Source organism: Pseudoliparis swirei, chromosome 8 (assembly GCF_029220125.1).
Source record: "Pseudoliparis swirei isolate HS2019 ecotype Mariana Trench chromosome 8, NWPU_hadal_v1, whole genome shotgun sequence".
Taxonomy (NCBI): domain Eukaryota; kingdom Metazoa; phylum Chordata; class Actinopteri; order Perciformes; family Liparidae; genus Pseudoliparis; species Pseudoliparis swirei.
The window spans coordinates 259,703-268,674 of NC_079395.1; the positions used below are offsets into that span (position 1 = coordinate 259,703).

The 8,972-nt window shown below is 45.0% G+C and overlaps 1 pseudogene; it reads left to right on the forward strand.

The window, feature by feature from the left end:
* The first annotated feature begins 1,930 nt into the window (after window positions 1–1,930).
* LOC130198342 (E3 ubiquitin/ISG15 ligase TRIM25-like) lies at window positions 1,931–2,696 on the forward strand (annotated as a pseudogene).
* Window positions 2,697–8,972: the final 6,276 nt, after the last annotated feature.

The window sequence follows — 8,972 nt, forward strand, 5'->3', positions numbered from 1 at the left end:
CCATATTGGTTCAGAAAGGGTTCATGTCTCGAAGCTTCATGTGCTCACGAAACCCCTGCTGGCCAAGTGCACTTAATCACAGGCAGCTGTATCTATGAATTAACTGTGTGATGCATTGCATTTTGTGTCTGTTGTATGGCTGTTGGGAATGACTATGAATTATAAAATGTATGCAACCAAATCATTTCTTGTCCAAAAAATGATCATATATATGTGCATAATAAAATATTTTTAATGTATTCTGTGTGTAAAATGTTCCCAAAATGGGAATGTCATGTATGATGTGTGGTAGGTTGTGTAATAATGTTATTATGTCACTTTAGGAAAATGGCATGGGCTTAAGCAGGCAGAGGACAGTGAGCGTGTGTGTGTAACTAGGAAGGGGACTGAATATGCTTGTGTAACTTGGACAGTGATGTACAGGACAAGGGACATTTATTCATTTGTATTCAGAAATAACAGTTTCTCAACAGTTCCATCTTATCACCTGTCCTTCTCGCCTCACTCTCCTAACTCCCCAAACTATCTCTCTCTCTAAACTCTCTAAACTCTCAACCAACAACCCATATTTTGAATGAGGGGTTTATATTGCTGTCAAACCTCGGCAATATCTGAACCCATAAAACTTGACAGTCACGTGGTACAGCCGGGCAGCGAGGCTTCGGGCGTCATCATTTTGGCTCCTCCCTAAATAAAGCAAGCGCCTCGATACGGCCGAGGAAACGCCTCCATTACTCGACACACGCCTGTCGGCACATCTCGTAATAACACTACTATCAACCAACCGCACATATGTGTTTCATGGCAGAGGAGATTGCCGCCGTGGGTGGAAAAGTCTCAGAACACGTGTCAAAGAGAGAAGAGAGAGAGCGAAGCGCAGCGGGAGTGCAGCTCAGTCCACTAAAAAGTGGAAGTACTCTGCGGTCCTGTGGTTCCTCGACCCATTTATTACTCCGCCCCAGCGTCCGGTGAACCATTACCTTCAACTGAGTCTGGCTGGTTGCCGACTTCCTGTTCTACAAACTGGTTTCTTGGTCTGTGGCAACAATATTAAGGTGTGAGATCATGGAATTATTCATGGAGTAATTGAACAACTTCTGACCTCCACATATGAATTATACTTGTAGTCTAGCTTTAAAACACATGTTGCATGTCGTGAAGAGGAGTCACAAGCTTACGCCTCTGAGCCCTCGTGCTCGTGGAGAATAACAGAGGCAGTATTCATCATCATACTGGTTGCTCGCTGCCTCGGCATCTCATGTCAGATCCTGTTGTCGTGTTCCACTTGAGACAGCTGCTGCATCAGAGCGTCGACTTGACCCAGAGAGTTACATGTAGAGATGGCGTCTGCAGAGAGATTTATAACATGAAGGCATGCAGAGGGCGAGCCGGGGGCGTTAGACTCTGTGAGGGAGGCTCCTGACGACTGCTTCTACCTGCTCGGCTGTTTCAATGACAGGCAGCAAACTGGTTCAGGAGGACAAACAAACCACTGGGACAAACCTCAGCAGGCAAACTGGATTTGAGGAAGAGTTGTAGAAATATGGAGCAATCATCAACATCTGGGCAGCACATAAATATGTTAAAATGAAGAAAGTGAGGTGATGTAAACATGGAGCAGGTTGTAACAGAGTCTTTGTCTGTAAATGAGAACAAAGTTCACATTCACAGCGCCGCTCCTCCTCCAGGAATGAAGTCCAGCTTGATAAGCCCCTCCTCTTCCTCCTGCTCTCAAACACAGGCGGCTGCACTCTGTCCACACACTTCCTGGTTCCCTCCCACTAAAGCTGACCGCCCGTTCACTGAACCGTCACATGTTGTTCACATCAGAAGTCAAAAGCAGAGTCGCTTCTGAGGAAGTGAAACTCAGACAGTCGTTGCTCCTGAGAGGTGAAATGGAGCAGAAAGGAGTTCAGCTGGATGAAACTTTTCTTGTTCCATCTGTTTGGATCTCCTAAAGGAGCCTGTGACTATTCCCTGTGGACACAGCTACTGCATGAGGTGTATTCAAACCCACTGGGAGGAAGAGGAGGGGAAGAAACTCCTCAGCTGCCCTCAGTGTAGGAAGACCTTCACACTGAGGCCTGTCCTGCTGAAGAACACCATGTTGGCAGCTCTAGTGGAGCAGCTGAAGAAGACTGGACTCCAAGCTGCTCCTGCTGATCACTGCTATGCTGGAGCTGAAGATGTGGCCTGTGATGTCTGCACTGGGAGGAGACTGAAGGCCTTCAAGTCCTGTCTGGTGTGTCTGGTTTCTTACTGTGAGAAACATCTTCAGCCTCATTATGACTCTGCTCCATTAAAGAAACACAAGCTGGTGGAGCCCTCCAACAAGCTCCAGGAGAACATCTGCTCTCGTCATGACGAGGTGATGAAGATGTTCTGCCGTACTGATCAGCAGTGTATCTGTTACCTCTGCTCTGTGGATGAACATAAAGGCCACGACACAGTCTCAGCTGCAGCAGAAAGGACCGAGAGGCAGAGAGCTGGAGGGAGTGGAAGCTCAACATCAGCAGAGAATCCAGGACCGAGAGAAAGACCTGAAGCTGCTCCATCAGGAGGTGGAGGCCCTCAACCTCTCTGCTGATAAAACAGTGGAGGACAGTGAGAAGATCTTCACTGAGCTGATCCGGCTCATGGAGAACAGAAGCTCTGGCGTGAGCAGCAGGTCAGATCCCGGCAGAGAACTGAAGTGAGTCGGTCCAAGAGCTTCCAGGAGAAGCTGGAGCAGGAGATCACTGAGCTGAAGAGGAACGAGGCTGAGCTGAAGCTGCTGTCACACACAGAGGATCTCAAGCAGTTTCCTCCACTACCCCTCACTGTCACCATGCGCTGAGTCTACACACTCGTCCGGCATCGATATCAAGTCTCTGAGACACTTTGAGGACGTGGACGGCTGAAAACTGTCGAAGTCAGAGATAAACTACAGGACGTTCTGGGGACAAGTGGACAAGCGTCTCACTGGCAGTGACTGAAGTGGAAGCTGCGTTTACTGTCTCCTTCACAAGCAGAGCCCGAGACCAGAGCTGGATTCTTAAAGGTATTCATGTGACATCACTCTGGATCCAAACACAGCACACACACAGCTGTTATTATCTGATGGGAACAGAAAAGCAACAGTTGTGATGGAAGATCAGTCTTATTCTAGTCACTCAGACAGGTTCACTGGATGTTGTCAGGTTCTGAGTAGAGAGAGTCTGACTGGACGTTGTTACTTGGAGGTGGAGTGGAGAGGAGGAGTTAGATGCTAGCCGTCTCATACAAGAATATCATCAGAACAGGAGCTATGATGAATGTGTTTGGAAACAATAATAAATCTTGAATTGCGTTACTTTTTCAATAACATTTAATATATTTTTTTCACAACAAATGTCAAATTCCGTCTCTGGTCCTCGGTCCTCCAGATTAGGGTGGTACCTGCATCTGCAGAGCAGGTATTCTGTCATTCTACAAGCGTCTCTGAAACACCATGACTCTCCTCCACAGGTCAGACCTACATTCACTCAGCCTCTCTATGCTGGACTTAAGTTTTATTCTTCTGGAGACACTGCTGAGTTCAAGTAAACTCAAATAGACAGAAGTGAGTTCAGGGACATCTGGTTAAAGTCTGTGTTTTAAGTCTGGGAAACTTATTTTGTTTCCATCATCGCCGCATTCAAGAGCAGACTTTTCTTCACCTGTCAATCAAACCTTGTGGGCGGGACTGTCCATCTTCTCCCTTGTTGTTGTAGGTGTCTGAGTTTCCTGTAGGTGGCACTCCTTCCTGTGTGTGTTGAGTCATGGGGCCTCTCACTGCTCATGATGCTCTTTGTTTACCTGAACTCATATTTATCTGCAGGGAAATGTAAAATGCTCTGAGCTCTAAATGTTTGATGAATATTGTTATTGATGTATTCTTTAATTTTAAGTTTCTCTTCCTCTGCATGAGTCTTAAGAAAGCACCAGAGCTTCTTTATCAAGGAATATTTTGTTCTTAGAACTTCATGCAAATTATTCTATTAATACATTTGTAGACTAAATGTTGTTGTTGTTGACTTGTTTTCCCCGAAAATCAGCGTACACATGATGTACTGTGTTTTATAAAATAAAAAAGAGTATCATAATCAATCAGTAAATCTCTAAAGTCGAATTTCTTTTCCCATAACTTCAGAGGTGGTGGTCCAACACGTCTCACAGACTTCACTGAAGGTTTCATGTAACGTTCAAGGTTCTTTCCGTCACGCATCGGCTTCACTTCTCAAACCACGGAGGTCGGCTCCTCTGGAGGTCACCGAGTGTGACTGTTTCAGCACCACTGCATGTCAATTGTGTGTGCTGTGCCTTTAAGTGATGTCTAGAACCAGGGATGTGTGAGAAGAGGTGAGCGCTCCCAGCTGGAGTGCTTCTGTCTTTCGGTCCACTGTGTCCTGACTCACAGGTGTCGCGCTGTAGGCAGGCGCCAACCCTCTGGTTCCCCCTCAAGGAAACACCCAGAATACACTGGGGCCAGAGGCCACTGGACCGGAAACACAGGACTCACAGACTGGGTGGAGTCACTTCTACATTTAATACATGCATCAAAGTGCAGACAAGAAAGTAAACCATGTGGGGTTAAATAAAAACATAACGTATACCTGATCACACAATGTGTTGGTCATTTTAGGAGTCACGCCCGCTTACACTAAATAAGATATAGCTGTTGACAGCAGCAATAAAAAGAGCACGCTAAGATGGCTGCTCTCTCACTGTGTGCTCTCTCAGGTGTGTGACTACAGGAAGAAAGGCCCAGGTGAGCTTCCCACTCCCTTTTATAGGCTCCGCCCTTTTCACACTTCGGATAATAAATTCAATTCAATTCAGTTTATTTATATAGCCCAATTTCACAAATTCCCCTCATAGTGCTTTACAATCATGGCCACATAGAGCATCCCTGACCTTTGACCTTTGACCTCACATCGGATCAGGAAAAACTCCCAGATAACCCTTCAGAGCAACAGCAGAGAGGATCCCTCTCCAGGATGGACAGAACAATAGATGTAATATGACCAGAAGGACAGATTTCCAAGTTAAAATACATTCAATGAATATGACAGAGTGTATGAATAGTTACGTAGTAGGCATATTCCACGATGGAACCTCACGATCCATCAGGCAGATGGCGGTGAAGAGAGGAGGAGTGGTGGTCTCAACAGTGGGCGTAGTCTCAACAGCAGACTGGGCGTCGTTAGTTGGTAGCAGTAATTCCACGATATCCCAGACCTCGATGATGGCATCAGGCAGATGGGATCTATGGCGTCATCTCATAAGGGTCCGATGACCCCCAGGCGGGCGTGAAGTCAAGGACTCGGGGAGAAAGCAGAGTTAGTAGCGATGTGATTGAGATGAAAATTCATCTCTAAGGAGAGAAAAGGAGGAGATGGGTGCTCAGTGCATCCTAAGCGTCCCCGGCAGCTATAAGCCTATAGCAGCATATCAAGGGGCTGGACCAGGTGAACCTGATTCAGCCTAACTATAAACTCTCGACTATAAAATAAAATAAATAAAAATATCACTGTATTTTTAAAGGATAAAACATTATTTGTTTTAATCTGCATCCAGTGACAGAACAGGTGCCTCACTTGACTCGCACCAACATGTCCGTGTTGAAGCAGCTGCTAGACATTGCAGTTGGTGTTCATTTAGGACAACAACTTCATCTTCAAACCCGAGTACTTGGAGACGGCAATCCCATCAGTTCAAGAAGAAGTTTTTTTTAAAACTTCAAATGTGTAGCGCAATGCTGGTGGGTAAAAAGCGAGGTTCATGGCGTAAATAAAACCCATCAACAACATACAAGCTTTGGCACGCTGCGCATCCATAACATCTCCTCGCCTTCAAGGAGGATCGAAGTACCTCAGCGGGATCTTCTCCATCGTTGCCACGGACAACCCACGATCTTCACGATGTGCATTGGTTGCATCACTGTGGCTGTCCACCTGGATATAACATACAATAAGAATTTAGACAATGACATCAACATATTAATTAACTAACAGCTCATTAAACATTACACAAACTTCCAGTCAAATAAAATGAATAAATACATTAAAAACTTACAGGCAGTCTTCAAATAACGCCTCTCTTTCTAGCCAAGGTACAGGATAAAGGCTGTGATAATAGTTTCATGTTTCATCTCAATGCTTTTGGTTCTGTGAATAGATAAATATCTTGTCAATACTGAACCCCTTGTTCCGCAGCTAAATGAACTGCATACATCTGCAGAAACAGTGAAAGCAAGACTCATTTATTGGAAGCATGGAGTGTAGGAGGAACACAAGAAGCAACGGAGGAGGAGTTGGGTGTCTCTGCATGGAAACTTAGGTACAGTGTGAACAAGCATCCTTTTGGTTCGACACACCTGACCAGTCAACATGGCCTCAGCTTGGTCCCAAGGACTGCCACCCTTGTTTCATCCAAGCTGATAAGTTGCCAGACATGTGATAATCAAAGCTTGTTCATGAGCGTCCGCTCGGGGAATTGTCGTAATTCTTCTGGATCCTGCCTCTGAATGGACAAAGTCAACAACAGGAACTGGGCCAATGCTACAATACACACAATACAGAAAGTTAGCACTGCAATAACGATGAACACCGAATAAGCTATCGGTTTGGCTTGTCATTTTAGAACGGGTCCCCAACCCCGGGCATTATTGTGCAATCCCACAACTGGTTAGGAACGGTGCCCGGAAAAACAGTGAATAAAAAAAGTTGTAATTTTTTTACATTTTAAATCAGTCGGAAAAATATATTATTTTGAAAAAGGACCGGATCCACCCGTGTGTCTGGGCCGCGTTCAGGAGTCTTACAGTTCGGGTTCATCGCTGCAGGCGAGTCTCACGCGTCGAACCCTCTGCTGGCGGCACAGTGACAAAGAATCTTAAAACATAGTCAACCTGCTCAATGAATTCTGTCACTTCAGGGGGAAATGACAACTGTTTTCAAGTTGGCGATAAAGGTACGCTGTGTGAAGTGAACGGCGGAATATTCTCCATGTTTCAGGCGTTGACGGGTGAAGAGGCTTTTCAAAGAAGTTTGGCGGTACTCCAACCACAAAGACCCGACTGCAAAGAATAGTATACAACCCATTTGTAAACAAAGCCCACCGGTGGAATCAGGCCCGTCCCAGCTAGAAGAAAAATTCTTGGAGATACAAATGGCCAGTGTGCGGGGACATTTCACACAACAACTCTGCCTGTTCTAATGACAGCGACCAGAACTGGTTAGGAGCAATGACGGACCAAACACAAATCTGTGTCGCCCGTCTCATCAATGACTCATTGCAGGTAAACAAGCATACTGACTCACACTCATTCCCGAGAGTATGATGAGTTGTGGTTTGGCACTTTATGCCCTTAAGTATAGTGTATAGCGTCATGGCCCATTACGTCATTTATATTTTGATCCGTGAAAATAATTTCCTACAGAACGGTCCATTAACTCAAGGTTGGGACGCTGGTTGGTTTCTGCCCTCATGGATCGCTGTGTTGAGATAGCAGTCCTACATACAGGGATATTGTTGGTGTTGTTTGGGTTATTCCCTTTCAACTGAAGGGCTCGGCAAGCCATCTCTGTTCCAGTCATCAACCGCAGGACTTCGGTGTGGTCTCCGCCTCCGCATGGAGAATGTCATAAGCCATTTGTCTTGAGTCACCTTAGCGTTGTTCTTCTATACCTCATGAATAGCTCCTGTACCATCTCAGACTGTGTGTGGTACTTGGCCATGGGCCCATATGAATGAATGCTCGGAGTTAGTGGAAGACAAAGGGACGATTACAGCACCATGAGACTCCCTCCATCTGGAGGGACGTCAACAGGCTGTTCAAGAGAAGCCCCTGTAGACGACACCCTCAGCAGCAAACAACAGGCAACTCATCAAAGAGCTCACGGTGAACCAGATCAGATGATTCTGCGTTTTATTTGGTGATTTATGAAAAAATAAATCTGGTATTGATCAACGACATTGTTCTCATTTAATTGGGTTTAAAAGTTTCTCTGACTTCTTGAATTTATGGTTAAAGAACTTTGTAATAATTTTGAAGAATTTTAAATGTTATTCTTGATTTTCGGGTAGCCAGTGCAGAGCAATAGTGCAGAGTCATGTATTCTTTTCTTAGTTTCAATGAGAACACGAGCTGCAGCATTCTGGATCAACTGGACCTAAGAGACTTATTAGAGCAGCCTGATAATAAGGAGTTGCAGTAATCCAGTCGAGAAGTAACGAACGCATGAACCAGTTTTTCGGCATCTTTTTGGCATGTGTCTGATTTTAAAAATATTGCGTAGATGAAAGAATGCAGTCCTTGAGATTTGCTTTACGTGGGAGTTAAAGGACAAGTCCCGATCGAAGATAACGCCGAGATTCTTTACAGTGGTGTTGGATGCCAGGGCAATGCCGTCTACAGAAACCACATCACCAGATAATTGATCTCTGAGGCGCTCAGGGCCGAGTAAAATTACTTCGGTTTTGTCTGAGTTTAACATCAAGAAGTTGCAGGTCATCCATGTTTTTATGTCTTTAAGACATGCTTAAATTTCACTGAGCTGGTTGGTCTCCTCTGGTTTTATCGATAGATATAATTGAGTATCATCTACATAACAATGAGAGTTTATGGAGTGTTTCCTGATAATATTGCCCAGAGGAAGCATGTATAAGGTAAATAAAATTGGTCCAAGCACAGAACCTTGTGGAACTCCGTGACTAACGTTGGTGGTTATCGAGGCGTCATCGTTTACAAATACAAACTGAGATCGATCTGATAAATAGGATTTAAACCAACTTAGTGCGGTGCATGAAATGCCAATCGACTGATCCAGTCTCTGTAACAGGATGTCATGGTCAATGGTGTCGAACAAGACCAGTATAGAGATGAATCCTTTATCTGATGCTATTGGGAGGTCAATAGGCGTGTCCATATTATTGTATGTATGGAATAAGTGTGTTCATATCAGTGTGTG